This window comes from Elephantulus edwardii, unplaced genomic scaffold (genome assembly GCF_000299155.1).
Source record: "Elephantulus edwardii isolate Elephantulus edwardi_28Jun2011 unplaced genomic scaffold, EleEdw1.0 scaffold00113, whole genome shotgun sequence".
Lineage (NCBI taxonomy): Eukaryota > Metazoa > Chordata > Mammalia > Macroscelidea > Macroscelididae > Elephantulus > Elephantulus edwardii.
The window spans coordinates 820165-843302 of record NW_006399863.1 but is presented as its reverse complement, the minus strand read 5'-3'; the positions used below and the strand labels follow the sequence as shown (position 1 = coordinate 843302).

The 23138-nt window shown below is 41.5% G+C and overlaps 1 pseudogene; it reads right to left on the bottom strand.

Annotated features, from left to right (window-relative positions):
• Window positions 1–13055: 13055 nt before the first annotated feature.
• The window catches only part of LOC102876494, a 364038-nt pseudogene continuing 353955 nt past the window's right edge, over window positions 13056–23138 (bottom strand).

The following is a 23138-nucleotide window of genomic DNA, read 5'->3' as shown; positions in this document are numbered from 1 at the left end:
AAATGCCTTTGCATAGTCAATGAAACACATGCCAAGATCCATCTGACATTGGCAATAATATCCCTAGTGCCACAACCTCTTCTAAATCCAGCTTGTACTTCTGGTAGTTCTCTGTCAACGTACTGTTCAAACCTTTTCTGGATAATCTTCAGCAGGATTTTGCTAGTGTGATATTAGTGATATTTTTTTGAAAATTTCCACTCTGCTGGGTCACCTTTTTTTTGAATGAGACTAAATATTGATCTCTTCCAGTCAGTTGGCCTCCAGATTTCTTGGCACAACTTGGTGAGCACATGCAGGGCAGCATCTGTTTGCTAAAATTTGTCGATTGGTATTCCATAAATTCCTGGGGCTTTACTTTTTAGCCATGTGTTTCAGAGAAGCCTGCACTTCCTCCTTCATCACAGTTGCCTCTTGAAATTCTTCTGTCTCAGCCAATTCTTTTTGGTACAGTGACTCTGTATACTCCTTTCATCTTCTTTTAATGCTTCCTGAATCATTCAATATTCTGCCCATGACATCCTTAAGCATTGCAACTCTGGGTTCAGTTCTTTCAGCTTAAGAAATACTGAGTGAGTTCAGCCTTTGTGATTTTTCGATGCCAGCTCCTAGGACATTTCATTATATTTTGCCTTGTCTTCCTGAGCAACCCTTTGAAATCTTCTGTTCAGCTTCTACATCCCATAATTCCAATTTCTACGTCACCTGTGATTCTTGTTGTTACCACATCCTCATAATATGCCTTCCTGTGTTTGCATGTTGAGTGCTGTGTTATAGGGGAGGAAAAAAGTTTGTAGAAATAATTTAAGTTCTTCAGTGGCGCACCTTTTCTTATAGAATATTTGTTTCTACAAATGGTGATTTATATCTGAATTATTACAAGGTTGTAACTCTCTTAGAACTTGGATTTTCACCCAGAAAGGTTTTGGCAAAGCCTGTACCACAAGCAGAGTGACTTTTATTGCCTTAACTTAATAGGACTTTGAAAAACTGGCAAATGCCCTTAGGAGGAATGCAACCTCAAATGCTGGGTTATTTTTTCTGTTTTCTCTTGGATCCTGACACAGCAGTCATTTTCTACCTTGTAGCCTTTAACACACAACACACACACTGCCCATGCCAATGGAAGGTTCTATGACTTGGAATTGACTTGACAGCAGGAAGTTGCTTGGTATATATGTACGCATATCTATAGTTTCTTCTAGAGGAACATGGTAGGAAGTTAGATTCTAATTGGGTCTGTTAGCAATAGAAACCAGTCATTCTTTTTTCGGTGGTCTGAAAATATTCTGCCCTCCAGGTTTTATTCTTTAATTATTGCTTAAACCAATTTTTCATAACCTTGTTGTTATGTGCAGTCAAGCAACTTGAAACTCAAAGCAACCTTATGTACAATAGCCCTGAAACCTGCTCTATCTCATGCCAACCTTACTGTCTCTATCACACCTATCCTCATTATCCCAGTCACTGTATCCATTTCAGCAATGGTCTTCATTTCTTTCTCTGTCCCTTCAGCCTCCCAAGCATGATATCCCTTTCCAAGAACTGGTCCCTCCTTACAACATGTCCAAAGTATGTTAAATGAAGCCTCAGAATCCTAGCCTCCAAGGAGCAGCCAGGTTTAAACCACCCCAGGATGAACCTGTTAATTTTCTTAGTAGTCCAAGGTATATTCAATACTCTTCTACAGCACCACAGCTCAAAAACATCAATTCTCCTTCTAGCATCCCTAGTCATTGTCTACCTCTCTGATGCATAGCAAGCAATTATGAAGACTATGGCCTGGATTAGAAAAGTCGGCTGTCAGGAACCTCTCCAGAGTACTGAAGAGAAATAATGTCAGTCTGGAGACTAATACAATTAATCTTTGGATTTCCTGGCTGCTGGTACCAAGAGTGTTAATTTTGGAGCCAAGCAAACTAAAACTGTTAACAATCTCAATCCCTTAATCATCCCATAATGCTGCCAATCTGCCAAGTGGTGATAGTCTTTGTTTTCTTGATGTTGAGTTTCAATCCATACTGAAGGCTGCAGTCCTTGACCTTTTGCAGCAAGCAGACTTGTCATCTGCATAATGCAGATTGTTGATGAGTCTTCCTCCAATTCTGATGGTACATTCCTTGTCACACAGCCCAATCTCTAGGATAATCTGTTTTTCATACAGATTGAAAACATATGGAGACAGGATACATTCCTGATGGACACCCTTCCTGATTTTGAACTGTGCAGTGTTTCCGTGCTCTGTTCTGACTGCTGTCTCCTGGTCCAAGTATAAGCTTCACATAAGCACAATCAAATGCTCTGGGATTCCCATTTTTCTCAGAGTCAGCCACAGTTTGCTGTGATCCACACAGTTAATGCAACACAGATAGACATTCCACTAGTATCTCTGCTTTCAGCTAAGATCCATCTAACATTAGCTACAATATCCCTAGTACCACGACCCCTTCTAAACCCAGCCTGCACATCTGGCAGTTCTCTGTTGATGTGCTGTTCCAGTTGTTTTTGAATAATCTTCAGCAGAATATTCCTTGCATGTGATAGTAATGATATTGTTCAATAATTTCTGTGCTCTGTTGGGTCACCTTTCTTTGGAATCGAAACAAATATAGATCACTTCTAATCAGTAGAGCAGGTGGTTCTCCCCCAAATTTCTTGGCACAACTTGGTAAGCACATCCAGGGCAATGTCTGTTTGTTGAAGCATGTCAATTGGTATGCCATCAACTCCTGGAGCCTCGTTTTTTTCAAATTCTTTCAGAACAGCTTGAACTTCTTCCTTCATCACCACAGGCTCTTCCTCACACATTATTTCATGAAATTCTTCTGTGTCAGCCAATTCCTTTTGGTACAGTGACTCTGTACACTCCTTCTTCTAACGCTTCCTGGATCATTTCATAAGCTGCTCACAGCATCCTTAGGTATTACAACTTGAGGTGCGAATTTGTTCTTCAGTTCCTTCATCTTAAAAAATGCTGAGTGAATTTGGTTCTTTTGGTTTTCTGACATCCAAAACCTTAGTATCCCTATAATTTATCCTCTTCTTAATATTATAGAAACCACAGGTAAAAGAACTAGTCTACATATTTACATAGCTGTTCCTCATCTACTCTTTAGTGTTTTCCTTGAGGTAACCCTGGGATAGAAGCAAAAAGCTTTCTATTGTCATAATTCAAAGATAGCAGGAAGAGGTAAAAACCAGACTAGTTGGCAATCCGTATTATTCCTATGAGATGGGAAATTGGCTTTTAGTACTTTTATTTGAAGCTTAATCTGACTTGTTGTTAAGACAAGTGATAGGTATATTTATCTCTTGCTAGGATATAAATTTTACAGAATTATCTGTTGTAATGTTTCTCTTTCTACTATTTTTTTTTAAGGTGGAAAACCCCCCACATTGTAAGACTTTCTAGATAAAGCTTAATATTAGTAATTGCTCCAGGGAAGGTGTTGCTTTTCACTTGACACACTTACTTGGTTCTAGATTGTTTACATGAGACTTCAGTGCACGATGCAAGGCTTGTCCTAAGACAGGGACACAAAATTCTAATAATAAACCACAACAGCAAGTTGGTGCACTAGGACCCGGGGGAAGGGAGAAGGTGATGGTAGTGGTTGGTATGTACCACTTGGGTCAGAACTGATGCATAGTTAACCCTCCAGTCGGTTTTCAGAGGCAGTTAATCCCATGGGAGGAGATTGTCCCTCTTTCTCCATGGTGCAGCTGGTGGATTCAAACCACATACCTGTGGGATGGTAGCACAGCTCCTTACCACAATCCACACAGGCAAATACAAACAATGAACCGGAGAATGGAAAAATCCACTGCATTCTAGCACACTGTGTTTGGAACTATGACAACTTTTCCTAGCAAAAATCAGCTCAAGCCTTAAAGGTAGGTTTTCTTTTTCTTGGACTTCAATGCTAAAGAAAAATCTTCTACCAATTTAGGAAAAACAGTGTTGGCTGGCACTCTGATAGTATTGATGATACTCCCACTTGGAAATGATCTGGTCAGATTAGGATTAGATTGATGAGGAAGCTGTAGTTAAAAGCCACCACTCCTCAAATAGCCAAGTGAGATAATTATCTGCAACCTGGGCTTGGCTCATCAGAGGCTGCTGTGCGGATCATAGGCACTGTCTGAGGAGAGGATGGTTCCTTCCAAGCTAGTGGGGTAGATTTCAAAAGGTACAATTTATTGACCAGAACATGTGCTAAGTAAGCAAACCTGTCCTTTCTCATCCTCTTAGACTGTCCATGATTATGATCTAAGTGTGGTCCAGTGGCTGAAATTATGGTGATTTTTCAAAAATGCCAGTATAAAATTTTGCCTTGACAGTACATCTGTAACTACTAATAATGTTGGTTTGGGCTGACTCAGTTGCTTTGAAATTGCACAACTCTGTTATGAGTAAATGAGCGGCAACCAATTATCTATAAACTAACTGCGCACACAGAGGAGAGGTTGATGAATTACAAATGAACTCTGCTGACACAACAGGGTGTGGAAATCAGCCCTGCTTCCACTTTCTACTAGACTTCAGAGCGTCGCTTGCATACTGAACAGACAGTGCATCTCAGTTTCAACACAGAGTGGGGATGAATACCCCAATTTCCCCTCACTAGTGCCTATGACTTCCAAAGTTGTAGAGAATTGGATCTTCTACTTAAAAGCACTGTTCAGAAGGAGCAAACTCAAGCTTTAAATGTCAGATAAAGGTTGTCATGTCCCAGGAAGGCTGTGAGCTTAGGTAAGACATGCAGATCTACTATTATCTAAAGTGATGCAGACCAGAGACTAAAGAAGCCATTGTAAAACCACTGTCCCAGAGCCAAAGAATGGCCACCAGCCCCAGGAATCCATCAAGTGGAAAGTTAGACGAGAACATGCTCAGATTGTTGGCTTTCCTACACATAGACATTCAAAGTCACCCCTGAAAGATGATGATACAGAGATAAATCCTCAAAATAATCAAACTATTATTATAATTGCTAAAAAACAAAGATTCTCTCCACTGGGCCGATTGGCAGCATCAAGATAGATGGTGAAGAGACTGAGATTGTTAATAACTTTAGTTTGCTTGACTCCACAATCAACACTCTAGATACCAGCAGCCAGGAAATTCAAAGATGAATTGCATTGGAAAAGTATGCTGTCAGAGACCTCTCCAGAGTACTGAAGAGCAACGATGTCCATCTGGATATTAAGGTGTGCCTTATCCAGGCCGTAATCTTGGCAATTATTTGCTATGCATCAGAAAGCTCGACAATGACTAGGGATGATAGAAGCAGAATTGCTGTCTTTGAGCTGTGGTGCTGGAGAAGAGTATTGAATATAACATGGACTGCCAGGAGAACAAACAGGTTTTTCCTAGAGAGGGTGAGACCAGGCTGCTCCTTGGAGGCAAGGATTCTGGAGCTTTGTCTGGCATACTTTGGAGAGGGATGTCATGCTTGGGAGGGTGGAGGAACAGTGCAGGTGAGGAAGACCCTCAATGAGATGGATTGATTCAGTAACTGGGGTAATAGGGGTGGGAGTGTCAGAGCCAGTGAGATCTGCACAGAATAAAGCAGGGTTTAGGCTGTTGTACACAGGGTCACTATGAGTCACAGGCAACTCGAGGACACATAACGACAGTGAGCTCTAGTTGTGCTGCTAACCCAAAGACTGAGTATTCCTGGCACTTTGAATTCACCAGCAGCTCTGGGGGAGAAAGAGAGAAGAAGGCAATCCTCTTCCTTTTTTACTTACTCTCTTAGAAACAGGATCGAGGATCAATACGTGTTGGAAGCCACTTGATGGCAGTGAGTTTGAGTACTGGCTTTAGATGGAACTTTGGCCCTGTGACTATGACATTTGGCTGCTAATTCTAAGGTTGGTGGTTCAAACCTATCAGGTATGCTTCAAAACAAAGAGGAGGTGGCATCTGTATAATTACAGCTTTGAGAACCCTTCAGGGCAGTTCTACTCTGTTCTTTAGTGTTGCTGTGAGTCAGGATAGAGCTTTCTGCTTACTGAGTAGGTGAGCAGAGAATAGCATTTTACTTAGCACAGTAACTTTACCTCTCTTAGGGATCCCTAGGGAGAGGTTTTCATACCCGTCTCCCAAGTCTACCTGTGTGCAGTGGGTTGGCATATACAGAAGGCCGAAACAAAGCAATTGCCAGCTGAGGATCCTGTGCCCAGCAGCGCTAGCCATCAAATAGGAAGGAGAAATTACGTCTTTTGAAGAAAAGAAGGAATTTAAGGAATCTGTGAAAACAAGACCAACTCTACAAAAAAGTCACATAGAGACACCAGAGGAAAGTGGATGGACCATAGTAACCAGAAACAACAGAAAAAGAAACACAGAAAAATGGCAGCAATAATCTTGGCCTGTCAATAAACACACTTGATGTGAATGACTTACTTACATGCACCAATAAAGAGAAAAAGTGCAGCAAAACGGATTCAAAACCCACAACAACCCCCATCAAGATATTGCCTTTAAGAGACAAGACTGAGAAATGAAGTAAAAAGAGTAATATATACATATATATATACACACACACACACACATGACATCCACAAAAAAGCAGGAGTGGCAATACTAATCTCTGATAAAATAGACTTCAGGGTGAAAACCACCATAAAAGATAAAGAAGAACAAGATATAATAATTAAAGGCATGATAAACCAAGAGGACATACCTTAGTCAACATCTAAATACTAAATGATGGAACTGCAAATTACGTTAAGATAACAGAATTGAAGAAAGAGACAGTATTACATTAGTGGTAGTATATTTTAACACATCACATCAACTCAAAAGAAGCTTAACAACAATGCAGAACATCTAAACTATACCGTCAGCCAGCTGACCTTGTGGATGTATTCAGAGCACTACCCCCAGCTAAAATTCAATTTCGTTTCTTTTCAAGTATGCATGGTATATGCTCCAGAACTGATCATGGATTAGGATAAAATCAAACCTCAAAAAGTTCACTGAAATAATAGAAAGTATCTTTCTTTTCAGAATACAATGCCATTAAATTAGAAATTAATGGGAAGAGGGTAAAGCTTATTAAACCACTCATGTGGATGCTAATTAACACCCTGCTAGAATGTGATTGGGTTATACAGAAATAAAAAGTTTCCTCAATATGACCTATCAAGACCTTTGGGATACAGCTAACTCAATCTTCAGGCAGCAGTTCATACCAATAAGCAACCACATTAAAAAAACAAACAAACAAAAAACAACCAAGAAAACCCTTTGGGAAAGTCTGTTTCCTCACACAGCATGGCTAGAAGTTGAATCTGTTTGAGGACACCCAACAATAAAGCCGCCCAAGGCCATTATTGCTCAGATGGTAGTAAAAGAGGGAGGACAGTTTAGGTGGGAATCTGCATGGTCTGAACCAAATTTGCAAGAAAACACTAATCTCATTAACAACACATCAACCATGTAACCTAGGAGGCAGGTGCCAGAGAAAATGTCAGTAATAAGTTTCACAAAAGAGTCCAGGGTAGTAGGAGGAGATAAGCTTTCACAGAGAAACTGAGGTAAATATACCAAATGAAAGAATATCTGGGAAGTTGCTGGGGGAGAAAGCTGCTTCTGACTGGAGAAGTGAGTTGAGCAGTTCACAGACTAGAACAGGCGATACTTGTTCAAATCTGACCTGCCCAACCTTGGGTAGTATACAGTGTAACTGAGCCCCAGTTTTCTTATCTGCAACAGGGTACCAACTCCAGGTCTTACATGTGAACAGAAAACAGCTGCTGCCTTTGAACACATATTGGGTTGTGCAGTCTTAAAGTACCATGTTTAAAGTCTTAACACGTACTATCTTTGGCTTACTGCTTAAGGTATAATCTGGAAAGCTCAGAGGAGCCCAGAACTAATCCAATCCTTTTCGATATGTACACAAACCTCTTACTTATCATTAAGGTCCCATCAGGTCAGCTATAGCTCACGTAGACCCTATGAACTTCCTTTTTTTACAAAGTTCTCAAGTATTGTATACTAACTCTATTAACAAATTTCAGAAGATACATAGATTCCTTGACTGCCTTAAAATTTGGCAATTCTGTGAATTTTAGAAGGTGAGAGGAAAAGTCCTTTTGAGGAAGAATCTAAGGGGGGGGCAGCATATTTCCCCTCATTTTGTCTCTAAATAAGTTACTATCATATCAACTCTGATTCAGGGCAATTGCATATCTCAGAGTAAAACTGTGCCCTATAGGGTTTTCCAGAAGTAGATTGTCAGTTGTTTTTATTTTGTGGTGTTTTTGGTTTTTTTTTCCTTTAGATGAGTCTTTGGGTGGGCTCAAATCTTCAATCTTTTAGTTAAAGGCCAAACTGTCAAAGGTCTGACACCAGGTCATCTATGTCTCTAAATGGTACATAGCACACACAAAACCCCACCACACTCAAATGCACTGCCATCAGGTGTCTGAGGCTACCAATCTTAACAGGAAAAGGCTGTTCAGCTTTCTTTCAAGGATCCACGGGTAGATCAAACTGCCAGAGACTCAGCCTGTAAATTCTTAGATCAACACCCTGTGAACTCTGGCACCATAATTAGATCTATATAGTTGTTATATACCATCGAGTTGCTTGCGACTCCTAGTGACTCTGTGTACAACAGCCCGGAAACTGCTCTATCCTGTGCCAACTTTACATCTCTGACACACCTACCCTCATTACCCTCAGTCACTGTTCCATTCCATCTCATCGATGGTCTCCCTCCCTTTCTCTGTGCCTCTCCAAGGATTGATCCCTCCTTGCAACATGTCCAAAGTACGTCAGATGAAGCCTCAGAATCCTTGCCTCCAAAGATCAGCCTGGCTTTATCCTCTCTGGGATGAACCTTTTGGTTCTCCTGGCACTCCATAGTCTATTATTCAACACTCTTCTCCAGAACCACGCATAGCAAGCAATTGTGAAGACTATGTCTCTTAATTCTCCAGGCTGAGATGATGATCTTGGAACAATCTTTGAGCTCTCTTAATTATTATGCTCCATCAAAACAAAATCAAACAATGTCATCAGGTGGACTTGGACACGTGGCATCTTCACAAGTCACCATAGTACCAGTGGTGACATACTGGACAATATATGTTGCAGCCTGGGGCTTTAATGTCCACAGTTGACTGCTGGGGAAACAGAAGGTAAAACTGCCTGACTTATAAACAAAGGGCCTTAAAGAGAAATATAAATATTAGTTAATTTACAAACTCACTACTACGGAGACACTATGGCACTTGTTAGTATAACAAATTGGGATGAATATTTTTCTGGAAAGATTTAGAAGGCAAGTCAGTTTGCCTAGAAGATGGTAGAGGTTTCAAGGCAAGACAGAAGTAAAACTTGAAGAAAAGCAAAGCACTTGGGAAATGTGGGCACTAAGCCTAAATCCTCTTAAAGTGTCTAAGAAAATGCATCCTACAATTCAGCCAGCCTCAGGAAAAGCCTGAGATTTCTTTGCACAATGGAAGCACCCATTACATAGCAAACCAGGATAAGAGATCAGCTTACAGAGAGGCGTCTGAAGAGTGGTGACCCCATTTAAACAAGACACTTAAAAATGACATACAGGCTTTTAAAAGAGGAATTGAGACAGTTTGCCATTATACCCACAGGCATAAGTTCTTGAGTAAACTAGCTTAATCCAATAAAAAAAAGAGATAGTAAACATAGAAAAGGTTAAAAATAAAATATGAAAGATAGCTTCTGCTATTCCCACACTGTCCCTTCGGGCAATTGAGTGTCCAGCCAATAAAATGATGATGTGGAAGAATAAAATAAGTTTTGTAGATACGAAGGCCCAAGCACAACATCGTGAACTCTGGTGGCATTTTCCATACACAGTTTTACTGCTAATATAAAGGCTACACATCTCCAATGGATCAAATTCACCAGTGTGTCTAAAGGAAAAAGACAGCCTCCTCCAGTGTGACTTACAAGCTGAGAAACCCTGATGGAGAGTCGACTATGAATTGGTTCCAATAACAATGGGCAGTACAACACAGAGTCCTGGTGGCACAGTGTGTGTAAAGCTGCTAACCCAGCAGTCCTAGGTTTAAAGCTACCAGAAGTTCCTAGGTAGAAAGATGGGCAGTCTCCTCCCATAAATAGTTACAGTCTTTAGTGGGTTGCTATGAGTTGGAAACTACTCCATGGAAATGGGTAAGTACAACAAACTTGGACATAAATTGGTGGGAGTCAGTTAGTGGTACTGGTTCTATAAGTCATGCTGTTATCATGTGCCATTGAATTGCCTCTGACTCATTGCAATTATGTGTACAATAATTTTGAGTCTGTCCTATCCTGAGCCTATCTTACTGTATCTGATACACCTGCCCCTATTACTCCAGTCACTGTGTCAATCCATCTTATTCAGGGTCTACATCCCCTGCATTTTCCCTCCTGGCAATGTGTCCAAAGTATGTGAGACAAAGCTTTAAAATCCTTGCCTCCAAGGAGAAACTTGGTTTCACCTTCTCCAAGATAGACCTATTTGTTCTCTTGGTGGTCCATGGTCTGTTCAACACTCTTCTCCAGCACCACAACTCAAAGCATTGATTCTTTTTCTATCATGCTTAATAATGGTCTAGCACTCAGAATGAAGTTATATAGATATATAAGTTCTATAGGCTATATCTTTGCACCTTAAGTTACGAAAATACTTAAAAGGAGGGGGAGAAAGTCCAGGAAATGCATGTATATCTTGAAAAAGTGTCTGTCATACTGCACTGTCAAGTCAGAACTGACCCTCCAGTGGGTTTTCAGAAGCAGTACACAGTATGGTAAGAGACTGCCCATCTTTCACTCATGGAGCAGCTGGTGGATTTGAACTGCATGCCTTTAGGGTTACAGAGCAGTTTCTTACCACTAGGCCACCAGAGCTTGAAAAAAATGCCTAGAATAACTAAAAATGGACTTTCAAAGTAGAAACAAAAAACAATGAATGCGTTTTATAGCAAAAAATTGCAATTACTAAGTGGTTGATATAATTTAATATAATTCAATTGCAACCAGTATTTGTTAACTAATTGTGCTTTTAATTTGTACTCAATCTGTTTCTGCAGTTTATAATATAAACACATTTGCTGTGGCGAAATGAAGCAGACAGTTCCAGAAAAGAAAAATGAGCTTGAGGAGAGATCTTTATCTGGGGCATGGAGTGACTAAGAAGGTTTATTAACATGATTGCTAGATCAAATACAGAATGCTCAATGAAAGCATAATTTCAGATAAAAAGCTTAGAACTTTGTAACAGAATTGTAAGGCCTCCATGCTCAAATCAAAGGTTCTTATTTATTGTTTTTAAGTTTAAGTATGTTCTATATTGCATCTTTTGTTTGCCTACTATCATAGCATCTCAATTCCAATTCATAATAACCTTCTAGGGAGGTCCTGAGATTGTAAATCAAAATTGGAAGAACTTGCCTAATTTTCTCCTGCAGAACCACTGGCATATTCGAACCTCCATCGACATGGAGACCATATGTTGGCAGTGCATCTCACTATGGACTACACCACCACAGAATGAGAGGGGAAAACAAACAAAACCCCAACATTTGACAATGACATTATACCCAAAGGTCTCATAACAAAAATTTACAGAATATTGCAGGGCTAACACAAGAAAAAGACTGATAACCCAATAACAAAACAGGCAAACCATGAAAAAACTTTTCACAAAGGGAGACATTCAGGTGGCCAACAGACACATGAAGAAATGCTCAAAATCATTGGCAATCAGAGAGAGAGAGACCAATGAGATACCAACTTACCCCAGTAGTAAACTTTAACAGGACAGAAAGGAATAAATGTTGGAGAGAATGTGGAGAGATTGGAATTCTCATGCATTACTGGTGGGACTGTAAAATTGTACAACCACACTGGAAGGCAGTTTGGTGTTTCTTCAAAGAGCTGACCATAAAAACCCTATATGACCCAGCTGTTGACTGCTAGAATATACTCCAAGAAAACTAGAACTAAGACATAGAAATATGTACACCTATGTTCTTAGCAGTGTTACTCACAATACCAAGAATACGAAAACAGCCCAAAATACCATAAACAAATGTTTAGATTGAGAAATTGTGGTGTATTCACACAATGTGATACTATGGAATACAAAGGATCAACAATTTCTTAATGTGCTATATAACATGGGAGAGTCTAGAGAGCATTTTGTTGAGTGAGTGAACTCAGCCTCATGAGGACAAATACTACATAAGACCATTGTACAGAAGGATAACTAGTAAGATGTATGTTGTTGTGGTCAGCTGACAAGTCAACTATAACCCGTAATGACCAACAACTCTGAACCCTACCTATTTTGAGCCAGTCTCACCATCTCTTCTACACCTGTCCCCATTGCCACAGTCACTGTGCCGATCCATCTCATTTAGGGTTTGATTGTTTTTTTCTCCTGTGCAGACCTTCCACCCTTCCAAGCATGATGTCTACATCCAATTTACATGGTACCTCCTGCCAACATGCCCAAAGTATGTGAGACAAACTTTCAAAATCCTTGCCTCCATGAAGCAATCTGGCTTCACCCTCTCCAGTGTACAAATGTCCCAAAGGGGAAGAGTGAATCACAGAGTTTAGTGGATGAATTGGGGGAATGGTGAGGGAATGGCAAAGATTCAATCGCATAGTCCGCAGGGATTTTTGATGTTAACCCAAAGGCTGTGGCTTTCTGGTGCTTCATAGCCACCGGTGGTTCCACTCAGAATAATAAGCAGTCTGCTCCCATTCTGTTTGCAGCCTATGAAACTCACCCAAGGATCAGCCATGAGTCACTTTCTACTCAACGGTAATGCACATGGTGTGAAACAAAGTGAACAGACTGGTAAATTCTAGAGAAAAAGGAAGGGGTAGATAGAGCTATTGAGAATAAATTCCCTCCCGGCCAGCTTTGCCATCTCTTTCCCTGCCCCCTACTAGGATGGTGGAGAAGTTACTGCTCTTTGCCCGCCCTCAGCAGGAAGCCCCTCTCCTCAGCCCGTGGGTGTGCCATGGTGAGGGTGCCGCAAGGTCTGTACCTGGGTCACTGGAAGTAGACACGCAGAGCCTCAGCTTCTGCCGCCATTTCCGCCTCTGATCGCCAAGCGGCTGGAGAATCCTCTTCTTTGTCATGTTTCTGGAGCTTTGGAGAAATAAAAAATAAAGGCATAGTCTCATGAATGGGTCTTTATTATCCTCCTCAACAAATATCAGGGAGGGAAGATTGAATGGGATTCGCAAGTCAGGGGCCTATCGGTGTGGTTTTGTGACATTACACATTGGCATCGAGTCAATGTTACATGCCCCACTCACCAAGGAAGAACTAGAAATGGGTCTTGTGTGTGTTTTAGACCCAGAGCTCTTTTGCTGTGATAGAGGACAAACAATATCAAACTTCATGAAGATTTCCCCAGAGAAGCTCAAAGAGAGGTCACATCTGTGGCTTCGAACAGTGAAAGCTGTCACAGTGACCCCTTGGGACTGAGTAGAACTGCCCTTAGGGCTTCCAAGGCTGTGCATTTCCACGTAGTCGACAGCCAGGCTGTTTTCTCAAGGAGTTCTAGGTGGGTTCCAACCGCTGAACTCTTTAAACACTGCACCACCACTCTCCACTTGTAATCGAGAGGCTTCACATAATAGTCCCTATATCTGGCCTCTGTAATATAACAACCCTGTTAGGCTTGTCCTACGGCCAATTGCCATCTTTTAAGTATTGGATGAGGAGACAGATCTCAGGGACAATGTCTGGTGTTAGGTCAGTAAACCATAAGGCTGATGTTTATCCTTCATAAAACACGTCTACACCCTATTGCAATGAACACTTTGCTCTTGTTAAATTGTTTGCCAGACAGAATCGAGTTAATCTGATTTGTTAAGCATTTTCAAACCTTCCTTTAGAGGCAGCAGAGAGACTGTGCAGGTGCACTACCCCATAATAAGTGAGGCTCCCTAGCCCGGAAAGGTGAAAAGGTTTCAATCTATCTTCAAAGACTCACTGTGCATGCAGTTCAGAGCCATAACTGCCTGGACAACCAGTTCCCAGAAAAGCCCACCTCTCCCCAGGCAATCAGTGAATACGTAAATATACATTGTTGTGTTGTTGTTGTTATGTGCTGTTGAGTTGTTTGCGACTCATAGCGACCCTATGTACAACAGCCCTAAATCCTGCTCTATCCTGTGCCAATCTCATTGCCTCTGACACACCCATCCCGATTACCCCAGTCACTGAATCAGTCCACCTCATAGAGGGTCTTCCCCTCCTGTGCTGTCCCTCTACTCTACCCAGCATGATGTCCCTCTCTAAAGACCTGTCTCTCCTTACAACATGTCCAAAGTATGTCAGACGAAGCATTAAGAAAAATATAAAATCTTGCCATTTTGTTCCCCTCCATGGAATTGGAGACTTGTGTGGTCAATGCACTTTCTGTGCTCCACTCCAATACACTCCTGTGCCTTTCCTCTCTCTGATAAACTCTTTGACCCAAAAGGCAGTGCTTGATCTTATCATTATTGATTACAGGTGGTGAGAACTCTTAGCTATGAGGTGATTCTTACACTGGGAAGTGCTATCCAGATATTTTGGGGGTGGATATTCTAAACCTAACTCTCATCATTTTCTAATATTCTTGTTTTTTGGACCTGCCTCATTTACTTCACATCCCAGACATTGAATGGGCCCCACTCCCTGTAAGCATTCCCATTCTCAGCCATCCCTTCAAATTGGCCTGGGGCTTAACAATGGTCTCTCTACTGTAACCTCTCTCCTATAAGCTTGCTTTGTCTAGAAAAAGAAAACAGCACAAAAGTATTTACGATAAACTGAGGAGGACCTGAAGTGCTTTCTAGTCAAGGACTGTAGCCTTTAATGCTGACTGAAGCTAAACATCAAGAAAACAAAGATTCTCAGTACTGGACCAATTGGCAGCATCAGTATGGATGGTAAAGAGGTTGAGATAGTTCACAGTTTTAGGTTACTTGGGTTCACAGTCAACGCTCCTGGGACCAGCAGCCAGGAAATCAAGAGATGAATTGCAATGAGCAAGTTAGCTGTCAGGGACCTCTCCAGAGTACTGAAGAGTAACAATGTCAGGCTGGAGAATAAGGTGTGTCTGATCCAGGCTATAGTCTTTGCAATTGTGTGCTATGCATTGGTGAGCTGGACAGTGACTAGGGATGATAGAAGGAGAATTGATGCCTTTGAGCTGTGGTGGTGGTGGAGAAGAGTATTGAATATACCATGGACTGCTAGAACAAACAGGTTTGTCCTGGAGAGGGTGAAACCAGCTGCTCTATGGAGACAAGGATTCTGAAGCTTTGTCTGACATACTTTGGGCATGTTTCAAGGAGGGACCAGTCCTTGGAGAGGGACATCATGTTTTGGAGAGTGGAGGGACAGCACAGGAGAGGAAGACCCTCGATAAGATTGACCCATTGATTGGGGTAGTGGAAGTAGGTGTGTCCGGAGACGATGAGGTTGGCACAGGATAAAGCAGGGTGTAGCGCTCTTGTACATAGGGTTGCTATGAGTCGCGAGCAACTCAACAGCACATAATAAAGGACCATGAGTCCTGAGTAAGGAAGAACATACCCATTCAAAGAGGCTTTCACAAAGCAAACAGTGAAAAAGATTAAGTGGAGGAAACAGCATCAGAAAAATAACAATTGGTTTTAACCAACTGAATAATTTCAAAATCTTCAGAAACCTGTATCAGAAGAAAACCTCTAACATCTGTCTTAGATTTGTTTAGAGAGTAAAATCTCAATTCTGTCAGTGAAATAGGTGAAGAACTACTCACAGGACAGGTGGAGAATTGTCCTCCGCATTCTCTTCATTAAAAGAGCTCAGTCTCCACCACCCACCCCCAATCTTCTACTGCATTTCACTTCTGTTAGCTACATGTGTTATTCCTGTGTGTGGCTTTAAAATTATAAAATGCAGAAGATATAAAGTTCCTCACAGAATGAATAAAGTATTTTGTATAAGTCATTTCAAAAGATTAAAGTGAAATATTTTCATAGCATCAGTTACAGCTCAGCTAGTATTTGTAATATGAATTGTGGTTTCTTTGGCACAAATTATTTACTGTATTTAAAAAAAATGCACCCACATAAATAATGTGGGCATGCATATAACTAGCATAATACCCACAGGCGAAACAAGAGAAATGAACCATTCACAAAATCATGTGAATATAAGTGTGTGTGTGTGTAAAACATATTAGTTCTTATAAAAAAAGTAATATCAAAGCTTGTGCCAAGAAATCTGGAGAACAACCACTTGGCCAACTGACTGGAAGAGATCTATATTTGTTCCCATTCCAAAGAAAGGTGACCCAACTGAGTGTGAAAACTACAGAATAGTGTCATTGATTTCACATGCAAGCAAGATTCTACTGAAGATCATCCAAAAAGGACTAGAACAGCACATCAGCAGAGAACTGCCGCAAGTCCAGGCTGGGTTTAGAAGGGGTCGTGGTACTAGGGATATTGTTGCTGATGTTAGGTGGATCTTGGCTGAAAGCAGAGAATACCAGAAGAATGTCTATCTGTGTTTCATTGATTATGCAAAGGCATTTGACTGTGTGGATCATAACAAACTGTGGCTGACTCTGAGAAGAATGGGAATCCCAGAACATTTAATTGTGCTAATGCGAAACCTGTGCTTTGATCAAGAGGCAGTAGTCAGAACAGAGCAGGGTAACACTGCATGGTTCAAAATTGGGAAGGGTGTACGCCAGGGATGCATCCTGTCTCCATACCTTTTCAACATGTATGCAGAGCAGATTATCCGAGAAGCTAGGCTCTATGAGGAGAATTGTGGCATCAGGATTGGTGGAAGGTGTATTAACAATCTACGTTATGTAGATGACACAACCATACTTGCTGAAACTGAGGAGGACCTCATGCACTTGCTGTGAAGGGTCAAGGACTGCAGCCTTCAGTATGGACTGAGGCTCAATGTCAAGAAGGCAAAGATTCTCGCCACCGGACCAATTGGCAGTGTCAGGATGGATGACGAAGAGATTGAGATTGTTCACAGCTTCAGTTTGCTCGGCTCCACGGTCAACACTCTTGGAACCAGCAGTCAGGAAATCAAAAAGCATATCGCGATGGGAAAGTCTGCTGTTAGGGACCTCTCTAAGGTACTCAGGAGCAACAGTGTCTCTCTGGAGACTAAGGTGTGCCTGATACAGGCCATGGTCTTTGCAATCACTTGTTATGCATCAGAGAGTTGGACAATGACTAGGGAGGACAGAAGGAGAGTGGATGCTTTTGAGCTGTGGTGCTGGAGAAGGGTACTGAATGTACCCTGGACTGCCAGGAAAACAAACAGATTCATCTTGGAGAGGATTAAACCAAGCTACTCCTTGGAGGCAAGGATTCTGGGGCTTCATCTGATATACTTTGGACATGTTGCCAGGAGGGACGGGTCCTTGGAGAGGGACATCATGCTTGGGAGGGTGGAGGGATGGCGCAGGAGGGGAAGACCCTCTATGAGATGGATTGATTCAGTGACTGGGGTAATCGGGATGGGTGTGTCAGAGGCAGTGCGGTTGGCACAGGATAGAGCAGGGTTTAGGGCTGTTGTGCATAGGGTCGCTATGAGTCGGAAACGACTCGACGGCACATAACAACAACAACAACAACAATATCAAAGCTGCAGAAGATGAAACACTACAGCCTTCAAAATCTATTCCATCTCAGTATCAAAAAAACAAAAATCCTCACCACCGCCCCAGTAGTCAGCATCATCATCAATGGAGAAAAGTTGAAGTTGTTAAAGATTTCATTTGGATCCTCAAATCTTTGGACAACCATGGAACAAGCAGTCAAGAAATCAAGATGTGTTACATTGGGAAAACATGCTGTCAAGAACCTCTCCAAAATGCTCAAGAGCAAGGATTTCCATTTCAAGATTAAGGTGCACCTGTCATGATATTTTCAATTACTTCTTAAACATTTGGAAGTTGGACATTGAATAAGGCTAACAGGCAAAGAATTGATGCCTTTGATCTGTGGTGTTAGAGAAGAGTACTAATTTCTCATAAACTACCACAAGAGCAAACAGATATGTCTTGGCGAAGGTACAATCAGAATGCTCTTCAGAGGCAAGGATGACAGTTTCCTCTCACATACTCTGGACACGTTGCTATGTGATGCTACTTCTGGGAAAGGGACATCATGCTTGGAAAAATAGAGGGGTCAGTGAAAGAGAGGAAAACCTCTAATGAGATGGACTGAACCAGTGACTGCAGCAATGGGCTCAAGTGTGTCCGAGATGATGAGGATGGCACAGGCTAGGACAGGGTTCAGATCTGTTGTTCATAGGGTCATATTTAACCTTATTAGCAATCAGTTTGAGGTTTTGATGGTTTTTTAAAAAAATTTTTTTCAGAAGTTCTACCAAAAGAGTGGATATTTCCAAACACCTGCATCACCTGTTCTATTGATACAAAAAGCTATTGATACAAAAAAGCCTTTTTAATCAACCCAGCAAAAAGAGACAATGAACTGAAACATCAAGCCTGATATCTCAGGCTCCAAACACTCCTAACAAACTCGGAGGCCCTGCCCTGGCAGCTGGCAGCAGATGGAGAAATTTCCCTATTTATTTCAGAACAAACCTTGGCACAGAAGGCAAGCAGTGCCGGGACAAGAGCCTAGCTCTCCAGCTGAGCTGTGCTTCCACTGTGGGTGAGAACGCGCCCAAATGAGGTTCATTAGCATATAACCGGGCCACAGACACGTTTATGAGGGTCATGGATCTTCCCTTCGGAATCTGGCTGCTAGCAACGCTGGTTTTACATTTTGCCACGCAGATTTAATTCTCCTTAGTGCAAGAAAACCACATTAGAAAGTCATTTTCCTCCTCGCAAAGGCAGCTATGACGCAGTTGCTACAGGCGAGTCAGACGGAATCGCTATTCTTCTCCACAAGAACTAATTTTCATTTTGAAACTAGTTTTAGGTCTGCTATAAATCCATCTTGTAACAATTCAATCAGATAACAAAGAACAATGCCAAACTTCAAGAATCTGGCCTTACAACTTCTGGGGTGCCGGCTGAAAAGAAAGGCCCAGAAAACAAGCATTAAGTGGCCTCATCAATGCAGAGCATTCCAGATGAATCCAAATAATTTAGTCCCCAAATGTGAATGCCTTCCTGGTTATTAGGCGGCCGTCTGTTATTGTCATATGCCTCACAGATGGCGACATTGTGCCAATGCTTAGATGATGTTTACGACAAATGGGAAATAAATAAAACAAAAACGAATCATAGTTGCAAAGCTCTGATATACATGGTTTTTAAAACTTAGGTGCGTTCCCTCCTAAATGCTGCGGTGTGGGTGGCTCTCCATAGAATAGCAGTGTTCACTGCTGACTCTCTGTGGAAATCACCTGGGGAAGTTTTAAAAATAGTAATAATGCCTGAGATCTGCTCCAGAGATTCTGATTTCTGGGGGGCTGCCTGGGTTTGGGGAATTTTCCAAACTTCTTAGGTGATTCTAAGGTGCAGTCTCTGTTGAGAAGCAATGCATTTGGGAGAAATGTGTAAGTGTGTGTTTATAGATAGCGACAGAAATAATTGCATTTTGAAATTGTCTGCTGGTTGCAATCCTACCAATAGTACCTAGCCTGTCCTCTTCCAGTGCTGCTCTGCAACTGCTTCTTATTTATTTAAACTTCTATCAAAGGGGTCTTTGAGCCACAGGCTTGTCAGAGTAAGCCCAGGATGCTGGTCAGTACAGGAATCTGGGAATGCACTTTTTTATCCCTGCAGGAATGGGTAGCTCAGGAGTAAGCGGGTAACTCCCGGGGCCTGGACTAGCTACCAAAGTCTGGGAAATTGAACATGATGTGCTGGTGATGTAGTCCATAGGGAATTATATTCCTAATCCAAGAGTCAAACCTCTCTGGCTATTTTATCAGTAGCTCCTCTGTGGGAGAAAGATGAGCAGTGTTCCTTTGTGTGATTTGCAGCCTTGGAAGCCCAGTGGAGGGGCGGGCAACTGTGAGTCTGTGAGTCAGTTCTGACTGAGCTGCGGGCACTAAGCAGTCAGGAATGGAGTTGAGCTCTCCTGAGGTGACCCGGCCAGCTGGTCACTGTGGTTGCCCTAGCTAGCAGAGAAGCCCCAGTGAATTTAAACCATGCCTTATCCCAAAATCACTTCCATTTTGCTTTGGGGAAGCGTTAAGTGAAAGACCTCCAGATAAACATTTCAGGTTCCCTTAAATTGCCCACAGGGCAAGGCAGTGACCATTTATTACCACTTTAGATATTTATTCATTCTACCTCAGGGATGCCTTGAGTCTTCATCCATTGATTTTTCTTCTTTCTTCCTTTTTTATATGTGTGCCTATTGCTATGAACTGCCCCTTGAGGACTGCCTTAGCTGTATCCCAGAGGTTTTGGTATGTTGTATTTTCATTTGATTCAAGGAACTTTTTAATTTCATTCTTTATTTCTTTTATAACTCAATCATATTCTAGCAGAGAGTTATTTAGCTTCCACATGGATGATTTTGTAAGTTTATTCTCCTGTGGTTAATTTTTAGTTTTATGGCATTGTGATCTGAGAAGATACTTAGTATTATTTCAACGTTTTTTAATTTGTCGAGGCTTGCTTTGTGTCCTAATATGTGATGGATTCTGGAGATCGGGTCTCCCTCCGATCCCAATGTTCTTCAACATATTGGCTCAGCACACAGATGTAAGAACTCTCCTGAAAAAATTCAACCCAGACACGCCCTTGTTTTCCAGTTCTAAACCAGAGTATCCTCCTGTGTATGAGTACTATTTCAAAGACTGCATCTTCATTTCACAGCAGCACATTTAAGCGCTTTGGAATTGTACTTTTTGAAATGTTAACAGCTTGTCACATGCACATGAAACAACCTTGTTTGTTTGAAAATGAAGACGACTTAAAGCTCTTCCTGATAAAACACAAGGACTATATTCATTGGTAGGGATTATACCTTAGCACGAAGAAAGTAAAACCTCTCACAACCAGGCTGAAATGAACATTATACTAAAAGGAGAAGAGATTGAAGTTGTCACAGATTTCATTTTACTTAGACCTATAAGCAGCTTCTATGGAAGCACCAGTCAAGAAATCAAATGACTTTTTACACTGGCAAAGCCGTTGCAGACAGGCTCTAAAAAGGGTCAAAAGGCAAGAGTGTCACCTCAAGGACCAAGTTTTGTTGGGTCATTATGGGAAGCCAAACTTTATACCAAATATTATATGAAAACCCTTGTTCAGAAATTGAAGGAATTACAGATATATAAGTTAGGATTTCTCTTGTGGCAGATCCTAGAAAATGAGCTGTTTGTTCCCTGCAGAGGGAGTGTTACTTCCTGAGCTAGATTTCACCCTGAGGCATCAAGGTTAATAGTTAAGGGTAAACTAAATTCTTGCATTTGTGAACCCCTCCTTCCAGAGTCAAGCAGAAGGTTTTCTATAGAAAGAGCTTAGCTTCATTTGCATTGAATTCTCTTTGTGATTTACTTCCTGGTAATTTTCAATAAAGACACAGAGAAGCTTGGCTTGGGGTCTTCAGTCTAGAACTGCTGACCCCCTGTTTTATGCTCTCTGCTCTATCACATTCCTGGCTGTTTGTCTCATTCTTAATAATTATAAAATGATTCCATTCTTTGGGACCTTCGGTCTGCAACAGGTCATCGTGTTTCCAATCTCTTCAGATGCATGAGAAAGCTGGACAATGAATCAGGAAGACTGAACGTCTTACAATCATGGTGCTGGTGATAAATATACTACTCATTTTCAGAAAAAAGGAACAGATCTTGTACGAACAGTCAAAATGCAACTTAGCAGCAAAGATTTCATGTCACGTATTTCAGACAGGTTATCTGCAAGGACAGATTCTTAAAGAAAGATGCCATACTTGACAATGTATAGGGGAGGGGAAGGAATGCCCTTAGCAAGAGGGAGCACTGGTGGCCTAGTGACAAGAAGCGGCTCTGCAATCCTGATGGCATATAGTTCTAATCCACCAGCTTCTCCACAGAAGAAGGATGGGCAGTCTCTTCCAGTGTGGTTAATTGTCTCTGAAAACGTGCCAGAGGGTCAGCTATGGGTCAGTTCTGACTTGATGGTACACAAAACCACCACCTTTAGCAAGATGGTACAGGGCCAGGCAGTGTTTTTTCTGTTGTCCTTAGAGTTGCTGTAAGGAATTGACTCAATGGCACCTAACAACAAACCAACTGCAATGTCAGGGACCAAGCCAAGCAGAGAAGTTGGGGGATCTGAACCACCTACCTTTGGGTTGGCACTACACCTTCCTACCCTCTTAGTCATCAGAGGTCCCCAACTGCGGTGGGATAAGTGATTCATGTGCTCAACAGCTAATTGGAAGGTTAGAAAGTTCAAGTTCACCTAGAAATGCCTTAGACAAAAAGCTATGGTGAGCTACATCAGCCTTTGTAAACAGTGGAGCCTCATTCTCCTGATACGAATGAGTCACCAGGAGTCAGAATGACTCAGTGATTGTAGGTACCTGACAAAGCAGCTGCTGCTATTGTTAAAATCAGCTGGATGGACTATGGACTGCCTCTGACAGTGGCCACCGGCCATGCTACAGAGACCTGGTTCTGTGAGCTAAACTGACTTTATTTTATTGATCTTTATGGTTCCCTGCATTTTTTTTAACCATCACTATTCAATAAAAGGATTAAGAGCTGCAACTCTCACAATTCAGCTCAAAACCTATGAATCTAATGAGACATCCAAGTCTGAGAAGGAAATTTAGTTTCATCAACCCAGTGATGACTTATAATACCTTCTCGGGGATGTTGTAAGGAGTGAGTAAGGATTCGCAGAAGCTTCCAGGTTGGGGTGAAGTTCTAGGGCACATGGTGATATTTGTGTGCAGTCAGAATCATCCTGAGGACAGTTAACAGAGCTAGCAAATGAAAATACACAATGTTCAGCCAAGGGTTTTTAAGTTTTTTTCTCTTTTATGTCTCACAAAGGATTCGGGGAAAATTCATATGTTAAAAAAATGTTTCTGTGAAATGCAAATTAACTGGATGTTCTGTAGTTTATCTGGCAATTGGACATAAGAGACTCCCCTGGAAAGGCCTCAGTGACTGGCTTAAATCTTG